Source organism: Pagrus major, chromosome 1, assembly GCF_040436345.1.
Source record: "Pagrus major chromosome 1, Pma_NU_1.0".
Taxonomy (NCBI): domain Eukaryota; kingdom Metazoa; phylum Chordata; class Actinopteri; order Spariformes; family Sparidae; genus Pagrus; species Pagrus major.
The window spans coordinates 36,095,507-36,109,738 of NC_133215.1; the positions used below are offsets into that span (position 1 = coordinate 36,095,507).

A 14,232-nucleotide genomic window follows, 5' to 3' on the forward strand; every position below is an offset into this window, starting at 1 on the left:
GTTACAGAATGATTCTTTGGGTACCATCCTCAACTTAAAATAACCATTCCAAAGTGTAACACACCGAACTGAACTAAACTGGCCTGCTTGGTGGAAACTGGGCTTTACTGTTCTGATCCACACTCCAATCCAGTGGTGGTAATGTACCTAAAAGCTGCATTTCCAAGCAAGGTAAAACAGCTTTTAGTTTCCATGCTCTCCATCTATGGAACAAGCTTCCTGAATAACTGAGGTCTGCTGTCAGCTCATTTAAATCAGACTTAAAACATTACAGTTTCCTGTGGCTTTTTCAGAAATTAGACACACAACCTCTACAATCTGTAACTATTTAACTTGGTTTGTTTCATACTTTTTAAAATACAATTGAAAAAAATGCTCTGATGTCTTATTTTAATGGATTTCTATGCCTCTGTAAGGCACTTTGAATTGTTTTGTGTCTGAATGGTGCTTTATAAATACACTGTCAGTTGAAAATAAATGAAAGAAAATGTGGCCTCATGCATTTTGAATTTTTTGTTGCTTTTTTGCCTTTGTACCAGACCTGGTACCATGGGGAACAATCGTACCGAGTTTGGTGGCGATGTCTGTGTAGGTTTACACCCCCACATATTGGGGAAATTTTTGAGTGACCTTGTACTTTTGTTATGTAGCGTAGTAACTATTTGCAGGTTGTGCAGTGGCACTCACTTGTTATATATAAATTGGATGGCGCCACCCAGCTAATAAAATAGCTACCTCTAATTTACAGTCTTTGGTCCCTTCCAGAGTCATCACTGAACGCTACTCAATCTTTCACAATCTTTCTGGCTAAAATTTCACGATGGATGCCAGTGTGACTAAGCTTGTAGCCTCTTAAGGATGCTAGTGGGACTTTTTTTTGGATTTTGTGAAGGTTTACATGTTATGTTCAGGAGGTGTGTGGGGTGTGATGAACTCTGCAGTCTGATGGGCCACATTGGGCCAACGTTTGTCAAAGTTCAGAAGCCTTGTTAATGAGAAAAGTTAATATTAACAATTATGATAAAATATCAACCTATGTAAAATTGAGTCAAGTTAAAGGGGTACACCACTGATGTAGCACTGCACTCTCAAGAAGTAGGCGGATGTGAGAGGTAGATTAAAAAGGCAACAGTCAAAATCGAGATAGATTGGTCAAAAGGCAGAGATATCCTGACTACTGAAGTCAGGCAGTGACAATGCTTGAAACTACAGTTACCTTGATGCAACTTAATAGCATCTTTCACGAGACCCCTGGTCAGTTTGTAATACACCACCAGGGGGGTAATCACTAGGGTTATGTTTTATGGTCACCTTGGCCACGCATTACCTTTATGCTATTCAGTGACAGATCATTACAGCAAATAGCTAGCTATCTATTTGCTGTAATAATCTGTCACTGCTCAAGCCTGGTGATTTAATTAAAATTGCAAAGATGTCAAAACAAAGCTATCTGGACAGGTTTTTTACGAGGCCATTAATCAAGAAAGCTGGACGGACAATGGCAGGGAAAACTTGGACACCAACGTCAGGGTTGCTCCTGCACCCTCCAGCACCTAAAGCCAACCACTCCAGCCACGGCCCTAGGATACAATGTGGCTTTAAGCATTAAGGATCTTTCAGCAATAGATGAACATGCAGATGCTTAATACATTCATTATGATCATTACAGTTGCCACAACTGAAGGTTTGACATCGCTGAACAGTTGTGCTATCATATTACAAAATTTGTTGCACCATTGAATAAGGAAATAAAGTTGCAGCTCGCCTCTGCCACCTTGTTCTTGAAACTATCACATTGCCAAGCAACAGTAAATAAAACCAATACCCTGCTATCAATGCAATGTATAAAACTGACAGTAGGCAAATATTCTAAATAATGTTTAAATGAGATCTTAAAATAAAGAGTAAAAAACTGCTTGGATATATCTCCATATCACTTTTTGCTTTGGTTCATGTACACCTTATATCATACAGGTCAACTTAAATTAATATATCTGGCTATGCTACTGTTTTAAGGATATCCTCTGGACAGCATTAAACTCGTGATCAGTAGAACATTAATGCATCACATGAATCATGTCAAATTTTGCTAACACTGATAGAACCTGGACAGATTTTAATGACAGGACAATAAAGTAATCTATATCAGTCTAACACTGACACAATCACATGAAAACAAACAATCTCAGGCAGGTTTGTAAGGCAGCCAGGCAGTGAAGGAGTCAGCCAGCCAGTCTATGTTTAGCAGTTGCTAATTGGTTGTGTGTTGGTTGATCTGGAGGAAGATGACACATCTGAAGGTATAGAAGAATCCCCAGAGCATCTTCTCCCTTTCTGTTCTCTTGTCACTCTTTATAGCACACACACACACACATGCACACACACGCACACAGGTTCTTCAGGTATAATTTCTTCTCATAAGGTATGGTTGTGAAATGCAGTCACGACAAAGTATTTCAGTAAAGACATGTAAAATGTTTTGTGTGTGTGTGTGTGTGTGTGTGTGTGTGTGTGTGTGTCTGTGCAAGAACAAATGACAGATTATTTAGTGGGATGAAGCAGACATGATGAGGGCAGAGAGATGGAGACAGAACAAATAAGTCTGCATGATTATTATCCAGCCCTGCTGCTTCTGTCACTGCTGACTGAGCCAGAAAATAATCAAGAAACTTGGAAGTGCTTGATTAAAAAATGAAAATTATGGAAGTATCCTTTCCTCTCAAGGTCCCGCTTGAGTTGATAAGGGAATTGTGCATTATTATGGATCTGACTGGGTTTATAGACCTGCCATACTCTGCCTGCCTTAGAATGGCACACGTCATTTTGTATGATGAAAGCTTCGACAGCATTGTGGTCATGGTACTATATACATCCATTAAGTTGTATGAGTAAAGAGTTTGAGTCAAGTATACAGAATGCAACTAACAGGCAATCAATCAGAGGCGGGGTACGGCAAATGTTAAAAAAATCCTTCTTCCCACACATTTTCATGGGAGGCGGGACTTAGCCTCCACCAACCAGACCACACCTAAACTGATAAAGAGTCCTGAACCAGGCCTGCTCAGCCTCTTCCTTGGTCTGCTGCAGCATGTTGGTGTACATGTGGTGTTGCTTCTCATCTCCAGTTGACTGAGAGCTTGATACATTATTTGAGTAAGTTGTAAAGATTTGTATAGTTATTGGTGTTTTTTATGGTTAATGAGTTATTGATTTGATTAGAGTAACAATTGATTAGATTTATTTCAGTACTTTGTTTCCTGATAGTTTCCATTTGCCTTCTAGCCTTTAGATCATCTGTCATTCAAAATAATCATTGCATTCACTCAAGGTGGTGAAATGAATTAGTGTAAAGCTTTTATAGAGAGCTCAAGTTCAGTACATTTTTTGACATTCAACTTTGTATCATTGCAACAGAGCTTCCAAAACTCTCACAATGCCAACGGTAGCTTCAGCATGACCTGCAAGTAGTATACCAAATGAAAAAAGTATGTTGACACCCAAATATTTCCTCCATAAATTATTGTTCAACCTGTGAAAATAGTGAGCAATAGTGAATGTGTGTTCATTGATTAATTATAAGAACTGGATGCCAGATTTCAAGATGGCATGTATTTATTTGAATGAAAATTGCTCACCCAACACAAAAGCCAAAACATTTTGCTTCCTGGTTCTGCACTGTGCAGACCACTGCATAACCAACCTATTCTAACTTCCACGATCAGCTCCGTTGAGGTTTGTGTCTCGTTTGTGCTTAAGACTTCAGATTAATTTGTTTTTAAGATGTAACATAAGTAAGTTAACATATTTAAATGAGGTTAACTTACTTTGTTATGTGAATGACATCACATACGTTACGTTGCATAAATTTCGTCACTTACGTAACTTACATTAGGAGAGTGAATGTAGTTATTTTAACACTACTTTTTCTTACTCTAACCAAGAAGTTTCTGTACCTTAACTTTTTCCTGCAACCATTTAACAACATTAATAACACTCCAAAAGTCATAATATTCCATGGGTAAGTTTCAGCAAACTAAACAAATTTCTAAAACTTTATGATTTAGAAAATGATAGAGAGGAATCATTTAGCTTGTCTACAATGGCAGGTGTCAAGTTTAACAGACTGTCTTTCTAAATTAAGGTTAGCAGCTTTTTTGGCTGCAGGAGAAGTTTTGTTGCAGTGCCACAGTTGACCTCTGGAGCAATATGGCAGCAAGGCAAACTGGTTTGCAATATCCATCATGTCTCGGTGTGTGTCGTGTCAGCCTTGTTTGTATTTGTTTTTCATTCCGTTTTTCTTTCCGTACCCGTTTCCCACCTCCTTTTTCCTCACCTGCTCCTTTCCAGTGTGTGTGCTTGTGGGCATGGTTTGCTGCTGCTGCTACAGAGAGACGCACCTGAGCTACTCATCAACTGCCACTACATAACCTGGTCTCCACTTCACTTCGGTGTCTGATTGTTTCCGTCTCTACCAGTAACTCTCCAGTATTCTACCATTATACTCATCTTGTGATTTTGATCTCTAGTGTGCTTTTTTTTGGATGCTTTTGTTTGACGCTGTTTTTGCTTGCTTCGTGTGCAGATTTCTCTGTTCAGCCTTCAGCTTCATTGTCTTCACCAGCTCACCTGTGCTGCCTGCTCCGTCCATGTAACTTGTCTGCTCCTGCTCACCTGCCTGCCCTCATCTTCCCCCTTAATTGTAGAAATAAACCATTTTACTTGTCACAAATCCTTGTGTCTCTGCTTTTGAGTCCGCCAGTACCAAAATGAATCAGAACAATCTGGCCAACATGAACCCAGCAGAGACTGAGCATCTGCGACAAGCTTTCTCGACCCCAGGAGTCATAGTTGGCCAGCTTGAACAAGCTCTTCAGGAAGTCATGGAGGTTCTATGTGAACTAACCACCTCATCGTCTCAGCTCAGCAGCTGCATGGATCAGGTGGCCACACAAGTATCCTCCATATCCTCTAATCCCAGCTCTTCACCACTCATTGCCTCATTGTCCACTCCTGCTCCAGTGGCTCCCCACAATCCCCCTTGTGAACCATTCATCCCCATCCCTACCAGATACTAAGGAGAGTAATGTTAATGTGGACAATTTATTCACCAATGTTCTCTAGTTTTTGATCAGCAACCTCACACCTATGTCTCTGATAAAGCTCAAATAGCTTTTGTTATGAGTTTATTAGTTGACATAGCATCACAGTGGGCATCACAGCTGTAACCAAATCAAATTCACCTGTGTCCCAATCTTATCCGCTATTTGTTGCTGAGTTGTTGAGTTGAACTTCTCTGGACAGTCTCATAGTGTTTACCATTTGACTTGACATCAGGTTGACATCAGGTTGCGCGAGAGATGTAGGGAGAAGGCGAGTAGAGGAGCCCCCAAACATTTTCCACTCCAATTCAAGAACACTTCTTTATTTTCAATTTCAAATCCTAGTGACTCTGCTTTTGGGTCGTCCAGTAACACATCAAGCCAGGGGCGGAGTGGGGCACCAAAATCCACCGGGAAAATTCTGACTGCACTGGCCCACCACCGGCCCACCACCGCATCCACTTCTTCTTCATTCTGGCCTTTTCAGCCCCTCCTTACTCCTTTCTCTTCTTGCCTTCCATGTGTAAAACAACAAGCAACCACGCAAATCCTTCGACTGTCAAAAATCCTGTCCTTTTCCTCGAACTTGCTTGTTTTTTATTTGTGACCATGAAAGTTCTGTAACGCCTGAATAAGAAGAATTAAATTAAGATAGGCTACACAAAAATCAGTAGATTGATGGGAGAGATCAGAGATGAGTGTGCAGGGTAACCATGACTGAGATATAGAGAGTGAGCAAGTGGTAGAAATATTGGTTGGACTTCTACTTCATTCAAATATAGTAGATCTTAGAGATTTTCATGGAGAATTTAAACAACGGCAATCATTTCGATGAGCCCAAGGGCCGGCCGCGTACGTCTCACGGCCACTCAGAATGATCTGTGTGCCTCCATGCATCCATGGGACGGTCATATATTTCACGTCATGTCTTTTCTCTTTGGATCCTTATCTTCCTAGATTTTACAAACAATCCTCTTCTTCTACTCAGATTGATGAAATTACTTAGTCATCAAGGTCTGCTGGCATGGCAAAGATTTACAGTCTGAATATTTAGGGTTGAGTCACTGTCCCTGTTTGAATCAAGGGTGGAGTGACCTGACAATGCAGGTAGCATCTTGTACAGGTGGAAGAGAAGGAGAGAGAACATACCAAGACATTTTGTCATAGTATCTACAGTAAAACGAACAATGGTAACATAAACTAGAATGGCACTCAGTAGGGCGCATACCTCTGCAAGGTCCAACAGTCCCCTTTAATTCAATCAAGTCTAATCCAATATGTGTAATAGCCAACCACTAGGACAACAAACATTGCAGATGGAATCATAATCTCCATTGTGTTGCGGGAGAATAATAGATTTAGAAAAAGAGTGACAATGTAGGGAGGAAGCTGAAATGAAAGATGCCTTTTTCAAATCTGTACAGTAGTTTTTGTGTAATCCAGCTGACAAACAAACCAACCACCAAACTGACTGATGGGTCAAAACAGCCCCCTTGGTGGAGGTTAAAATGTCCTAAAATATAAACAAAGATTTTATCCCTGTGTCACACCGCGGTGAGGGGTGTCTTGTCCTGGGGTTTTTCTGTCTCGTGAACTTCCTGTTTTATTTTGAAAAGTAACTCTCCTCTCATTTCAGGTCACTTGCCCTTCCTCATGTGCCACCAATCTGACGTCTCCCCTAATCCCTAATCGTTTCCACCTGTGTTCCCTCACCTGATGTGTCTTATAGTCTGCGTCTCCCTTTGTTCTGTGCCAGAGTGTTGTGTTTGTCACGCACCCCAGCTCTCGTCCACAGCCTTGTTCAAAGCCACAAATTCCAAGTTTGTATTTCTAGTACTTATCCTCTTAAGTGAGTGACTTTTTGTTTGTAATTGTTTTCAGTGTGTTTCAAGATAAATTAATTCATAGCCTTTTGTTTGACTCCGGTGGAGTGCCTCCTTTTGTTTCATTCGTTTTCATAGTCAGTTGAAAGAGTAGTTTTGTTTATAGCCTTTTCCTTTTTCTTCCGATTGGAGTGATTTTTTTGTTACAAGTTTTTATAGCCGTATGTGCCAGTGTAGTTTAGTTCTTAGCCCTTTTCTTTGCCTCTTCAGGAGTAATTTTCTGTTTCATTATTCTTTTGCTTTGAGGTCGTTTTGCCTCGAGTTTAGTTGTAGTCTTGTTTCTTGTTTTCTCAGCCTGCAGATTAGATTGTGATTCATAGCCTATTTATTTGTCACCTTGTTTAAGAGTTCAAGTGAAGAAATCAAATTTCGCAATAAAAGCCTGCTCTAATTGCTCTAAATCTGCTCCTGAGTCCTCCTTCCTAGTCCAGGCCTGACAGTACACTCTGGCCAGTATGGACTCAGCAGAAAAGGAGCAATTGTCGGAGATACTGCTTACCCAAGAGGCTCGCCTCGTCTGTCAGGAGGAGTTCCAGACAGCGATGGCGTCACACCTGGGTCAACTCACGTCACAGCTACAAGACATGATGAGCCAGCTGGCCCGACCGACCGCTACAGCCCCGCCTCAAGCAGCAGCAGCGGAAGCAGCAGCAGTACCGACTCCAGTAACACCCATTGTCGGATCTGGCAGTAAGTTGGCTCCGCCAGCACAATTCACCGGGGAACAGGGATTGTGTCGGACATTTATTATTGATTGCTCCATCCATTTTGAACTGACTCCTCATGCCTTTCCCACCAATCGATCTAAGATCGCTTTCATGATCTCCCACCTGTCCAGTAGAGCTAAAACTCTCCACTCTGCAGGTCCCTCACTGATTTCCAGGCAGCGTTAAAAAAGATCTTCGATCCGGTGACAACCGACCGAGAGAAGGCTCAAGAGCTGAGTGGACTAAGACAAGGCAGCACCTCGGTTTGTGACTACGCCATTCGCTTCCACACTCTGGCGGCGGAGAGCGGGTGGAACGACACAGCGCTTTATGATGTGCTCCTAAAGGGGCTGGCAGCCCCCATCCAAGACCTCCTCGTCCCCCTGGAGCTACCTGCGGATCTGGACTCCCTCATCGCACTCGCCATATGAACGGACAACAGGATCAGGCAACTCAAACGGCAACGAGGAGGGGGATCCACCGTAACGGGGAAGCCTCTGCTCCCACACCCACCAAGCTGGCCGTCTCCCCACCGATCACCGCCGGAGCCTGCACGCACGTTTCCACGGAGGGAGAAGGGGAGCGCATGCAGCTGGGTCGAGCGCGGCTGACGCAGGAGGAGCGACGGAGGCGACAGTTGGAAGGCAGGTGTTTTTACTGAGGTGAAACTGGTCATCTCGTCAGTTCCTGCCCAGCCAAAAGATCCATGCCGGTGAATCAAACCACAGTTTCATGTCCCACTGCACGCATCCTCACAAGGGTAAAGATAATGCATCACACCCTCACAGAGCATGAAGCGTTCATAGACTCGGGGGCTGATGAGAATTTAATGGACTGGGGCTTAGCAGAGAAGCTGGGTCTCAAATCCGAAACTGTAGACAGATCCATAAAAGCCACATCGCTTAATGGAAAAAACCTGTTTACTATCACTCACATCACCGAACATGTCCCAATTAGTGCTGCACGATTAATCAAATCGCAATCGCGATGTCATGCTGTGCAATTATGTAATCGCATAAAAGACTGTGATTTGCGATTTAATGTAAACAAATGTGCATGTGTGTGCCTGTGAACAGGACTCTCTCTTTTTTAATGAAAATCTTTATCTAGCATTTTGAAAAATACAGACATTCAACATGTAGTCTACATGAAAATAGTCATATCAGTACAAATATTACAATGAACGGGACTATCTCCCATGCAGTGTGGAGCACGGTGACGCCACATCCACACTGTGTGCAGCTGCAGCTGCAGGTATAGTCACGTGACTACCCGGCTTTCAGCAGAGCAGAGCAGCCGACATGGACGCCAAAGAGGAACTCGAGGAGGGACAAGCTCAGTTGGTGCCGAAAAAAAATGCAATTTTTATTATATGGCGATACTTTGGATTCAGGTACGATGACACTGAACAGCAAGATGTGCTGTGTAAAACATGCAAAGCTACAGTCACTAAGTCCTGCGGCAATACGACCAATCTATATCAACACTTGAAACACCACAAAGAAAAATACGAAGAATGCATTCAAATGAAAGCCCAACAAAGTAACGTGAAAGATACAACTGAAAAACGCCTGAAACGACCACAACAACGCACAATTACGGATACATTTGCAAGTGTCACACCATACGAAAATACCTCGAAAAGACACAAGGAAATCACTGACCCCATAAGTTATTTGGGGAAAAAATACAGTACTAAACTAGTAAACTTCAGGTTTTGTATTTTTGTGTCATATTTGTATGTTTTGAGTTGAGAAATATACAAACTATTGTAATTCTCTGTGTTGTCCTTGATATTCAAGCAAGTAGACTCATGACACCATTCATTTATAATATTGTAATCGCAATCGCAATATAGTCCACAATAATCGCAATCGCATATTTTCATCAAATCGTGCAGCACTAGTCCCAATGCATATTAATGATCATAAAGAACACATTCAATTCTTTCTATTCAAGTCATCCGCACACGCTCTGATTTTGGGGCAACCATGGCTGTTTCGCCACGAACCCCATGTAAACTGGAGAAATGGTGAAATCAGAGGGTGGGGAAAAGACTGTCTCAACAACTGCCTTAGCAACCCGAACCAAGGGTGAAATTAACCTGTTCTCTGCTAATCCCGCCACAGACTCTGAATACCCGGATCTGAGCTCAGTGCCTTCATGCTACCATCACCTTCGAGAAGTGTTTAGCAAAACCAAAGCCATGTCCCTTCCTCCACATCGACCATATGACTGCGCTGTTGACCTGATTCCTGGCTCCACCATTCCCAAGGGCCGCTTTGTACTCTGTTTCCGGCCCAGAGAGGGAGGCCATGAAAGAATACATTGAGACATCACTGAAAGCAGGTTTGATCCGTCCCTCATCGTCACCAGCAGGTGCTGGCTTCTTCTTCGTGGGCAAGAAAGACGGGTCCCTAAGACCCTGCATAGATTACAGTCCTCTCAATGACGTTACTATAAAGAATCGTTACCCTCTTCCCCTCATGTTCTCTGTATTTGACCAGCTCCAACAAGCCAAGGTGTTCACTAAACTAGACCTGCGTAATGCCTACCATTTGATCCGCATCAGAGAAGGTGACGAGTGGAAAACCGGGTTTAACACCCCCAGTGGCCACTATGAATACTTAGTCATGCCTTTTGGACTCACCAACGCCCCTGCCGTATTCCAAGCCATGATAAATGACGTTTTAAGAGATTTTCTTGACCTCTTTGTCTATGTGTATTTGGACGACATTCTCATTTATTCTCCTGACATTGACTCTCACCGAGACCATGTGTCCCGAGTGCTCAAAAGGTTGTTGGACAACGACGTCTATGTTAAAGCTGAAAAAAGTGCATTTCATGCCGACACTGTCTCCTTCCTGGGCTTCATTGTAGCCCCTGGAAGAGTTCAGATGGATCCGGCTAAAGTTAGCGCTGTGGCTGAGTGGCCCACACCTGATAGCCACAAGAAGGTTCAGCAGTTCTTAGGATTTGCTAACTTTTACAGGCGGTTTATCAGAAACTTCAGTGCAATAGCTTGTCCTCTCCATGCTCTTACCTCCTCCCATGTGCAGTTCCACTGGTCTCCAGAGGCGGAGAAGGCGTTTCAGCACCTCAAACGTCGATTCACGTCAGCCCCCATACTCACGATGCCAGACCCACAGCGTCAGTCTGTGGTCGAGGTGGATGCATCCAACGAAGGCGTCGGAGCAGTCCTCAACGCTCGGAACAGGATAACAAGATGCATCCCTGTGCCTTTTTGTCACGACGACTGTCCAAGGCAGAGCGGAACTACGACGTTGGTAACAGAACTATTGGCTGTCAAGATCGCATTGGAGGAGTGGAGACACTGGCTAGAGGGGGCCAACCAACCGTTCATTGTCTGGACAGACCACAAGAATCTAGAGTATATTCGTAAAGCCAAAAGACTGAATTCTCGCCAGGCCAGGCGGGCGCTTTTCTTTAACTGATTCTCTTTTTCTCTCTCTTACAGGCCGGGGTCCCCGAGCCTGTTGCCAAAGAACCAGAACCCATCCTTCCACTCAACTGTGTGGTTGGAGCTATGGTTTGGCAGATAGAAGATGAGGTAAAGCAGGCAAACGGTGGAGCTCCATCACCTAGTGGGTGCCCGGATAACCAGTTGTTTGTCCCAGTCGAACTGCGCCCACAGATGATCCACTGGGCTCACACCTCACTGCTTTCATGTCATCCGGGAGTTCGGAGAACGATGTTCGCCATCTCTCGGCGGTTCTGGTGGCCATCCATGGAGCCGGAGGTCCGGGAGTACGTGGAGGCATGTTCGGTCTGTGCACGTAACAAGACATCTTCCGGGTCCCGCATGGGTCTTCTGCAGCCGCTCCCCATCCCCTCCAGACCGTGGTCTGACATATCCTTAGACTTTGTCACGGGGTTCCCGGTCTCTCAAGGTAACATGACTGTCCTCACAGTGGTGGACAGGTTCTCCAAGATGGTCAGATTCATCACTCTGCCAAAGTTACCCTCTGCCAAAGAAACGGCGGAGGCCATGATGATCCATGTGTTCAAGGTTCGTGGGTTTCCTAGAGACATCGTCTCTGACCGGGGGCCCCAGTTCGTGTCTCGGTTCTGGAGGGAGTTTTGCCGCCTCATAGGGGCAAAGGCCAGCCTGACCTCGGGGTATCACCCGGAAGCCAACGGCCAGACCGAACGCCTGAATCAGCAGTTGGAAACCGGCCTCCGGTGTCTCGTCGCCCAGAATCCCTCTACATGGAGCAAACACCTGGTCTGGGTCGAGTATGCACACAATTCATTACCTACATCTGCCACAGGTTTCACCCCCTTCAAATGTGCTTATGGTTACGAGCCTCCCGTCTTTGCAGACAATGAGCCAGAGGTATCGGTCCCCTCTGCCCACGCCATGATCCGACGATGCCGCCGTATCTGGACAGCTGCTTGTCAGGTGCTAATCCGACAAGGGGATCGAGTCAAGAAAGCTGCGGACCGCAAGAGACGACCTGCGCCCGCCTATCAGGCAGGTCAGAGAGTCTGGCTCTCTGCTAAAGATCTTCACCTCAAGGTTCCCTCCAGAAAGCTGGCACCAAGGTTCGTGGGTCCCTTTCCTATTGACAGGATCATCGGCCCTGCAGCAGTATGGCTTCGTCTGCCCTGGTCCCTCCGTGTACACCCGACCTTTCACGTAAGTCAGGTGAAACCGGCCAAGGAGAGTCCCATGGTTTCAGCTGCCACACCTTCCCCACCACCTGAGGTGATTGATGACGGTCCAGTGTACAAGGTCAAACAACTACTGCCGGTACGCAACCGGGGCCGGGGCAGACAATATCTTGTTGACTGGGAAGGTTATTGACCTGAGGAGAGACAATGGGTCCCATCACGGCACATTGTAGACCCTAGTCTCATAAGGGACTTCCACAGAGACCATCCTGATCAGCCTGGGCCGTCAGGAGTCGGCCCTAGAAGGGGGGGTACTGTCACACCGCGGTGAGGGGTGTCTTGTCCTGGGGTTTTTCTGTCTCGTGAACTTCCTGTTTTATTTTGAAAAGTAACTCTCCTCTCGTTTCAGGTCACTTGCCCTTCCTCATGTGCCACCAGTCTGACGTCTCCCCTAATCCCTAATTGTTTCCACCTGTGTTCCCTCACCTGATGTGTCTTATAGTCTGCGTCTCCCTTTGTTCTGTGCCAGAGTGTTGTTTGTCACGCACCCCAGCTCTCGTCCACAGCCTTGTTCAAAGCCACGAATTCCAAGTTTGTATTTCTAGTACTTATCCTCTTAAGTGAGTGACTTTTTGTTTGTAACTGTTTTCAGTGTGTTTCAAGATAAATTCATAGCCTTTTGTTTGACTCCGGTGGAGTGCCTCCTTTTGTTTCATTCGTTTTCATAGTCAGTCGAAAGACTAGTTTTGTTTATAGCCTTTTCCTTTTCCTCCGATTGGAGCGATTTTTTATTTTTTATTTTTTTGTTACAAGTTTTTATAGCCGTATGTGCCAGTGTAGTTTAGTTCTTAGCCCTTTTCTTAGCCTCTTCAGGAGTGATTTTCTGTTTCATTATTCTTTTGCTTTGAGGTCGTTTTGCCTCGAGTTTAGTCGTAGTCTCGTTTCTTGTTTTCTCAACCTGCAGATTAGATTGTGATTCATAGTCTATTTATTTGTCACCTTGTTTAAGAGTTCAAGTGAAGAAATCCAATTTCGCAATAAAAGCCTGCTCTAATTGCTCTAAATCTGCTCCTGAGTCCTCCTTCCTAGTCCAGGCCTGACACCCTGCACTTAAATGTCAGTGGCCAGAGTCAACCAGTTTCCTTTAAGGGATGTGGGATTGATGACATTTTGGTCAGATCAACCCTATTCCCCATCACAAATAATGATGGAAGCCAGAATAGCTAAATGCCCCTACCCAACTTACTCAAAACATAGGCTGTGGTTGGATATGAAAATGCCAAATAACATGTCGGTTGGTTTACTGGATTATAAAATTCAGCCCAGTCGCTTCAATCTGCATACAAATAACTTCACTTTAGACTTTCAAATTACACACAAGTGATACGCTAATCCTTCTCATTTGATCGAGTATAAATAAAGATTAAACAAAGATGTTGAAAACAGATGGTCCAAATACCATGTTTAAAGGTGCATTTTTTACTTTTAATGCTTTCTTATGGGCAGAAGCTCTTTATTCTCCTTCTTCTGCCTTATGGTGTCTGAGGTCGTTTCATCAGACTCAACAGCTTCCCTGCTTTGTTTTTCAATGTCTGCAAGCTTTCCCCCCTTCACCCGCTGAACAAGCCATGCATATTTATTTTAGAGCATAAATTGCCAGCTGAGCAATTTCTGCAGTTTGTACAACTGTGTTGCAGTCCGCTCAGAACTTGCTGAATGCCTCTGCCATTGTTATGTGGAGATGTCCAGCAATGCCTTATATTGGCACACCACCTCAGATGGTTCACCAATGAATACAAACACAAAATAAGAAGGGGAATAGGCTCAGTTGAAAAGTGAATGGCAGACAGACACATATCAGACACAGAAATTAAAATTAAAAATTAAATGAAGCATTTTTAGTGGTTT

At 44.1% G+C, this 14,232-nt stretch overlaps 1 long non-coding RNA gene across 3 annotated transcripts; it reads left to right on the forward strand.

Moving 5' to 3' along the window:
• Positions 1–3,084: 3,084 nt before the first annotated feature.
• Positions 3,085–4,729, forward strand: LOC141010001 (uncharacterized). Of its 3 annotated transcripts, none has more exons than XR_012180174.1 (4): positions 3,091–3,153; positions 4,142–4,249; positions 4,348–4,485; positions 4,583–4,729. It is a non-coding gene; the product is annotated as an uncharacterized lncRNA (long non-coding RNA). The 3 variants fall into 3 exon arrangements; XR_012180171.1 differs by having other exon boundaries at positions 4,348–4,474; XR_012180172.1 differs by lacking the exon at positions 4,142–4,249 and having other exon boundaries at positions 3,085–3,153; positions 4,348–4,474.
• The last annotated feature ends 9,503 nt before the right edge of the window (positions 4,730–14,232 follow it).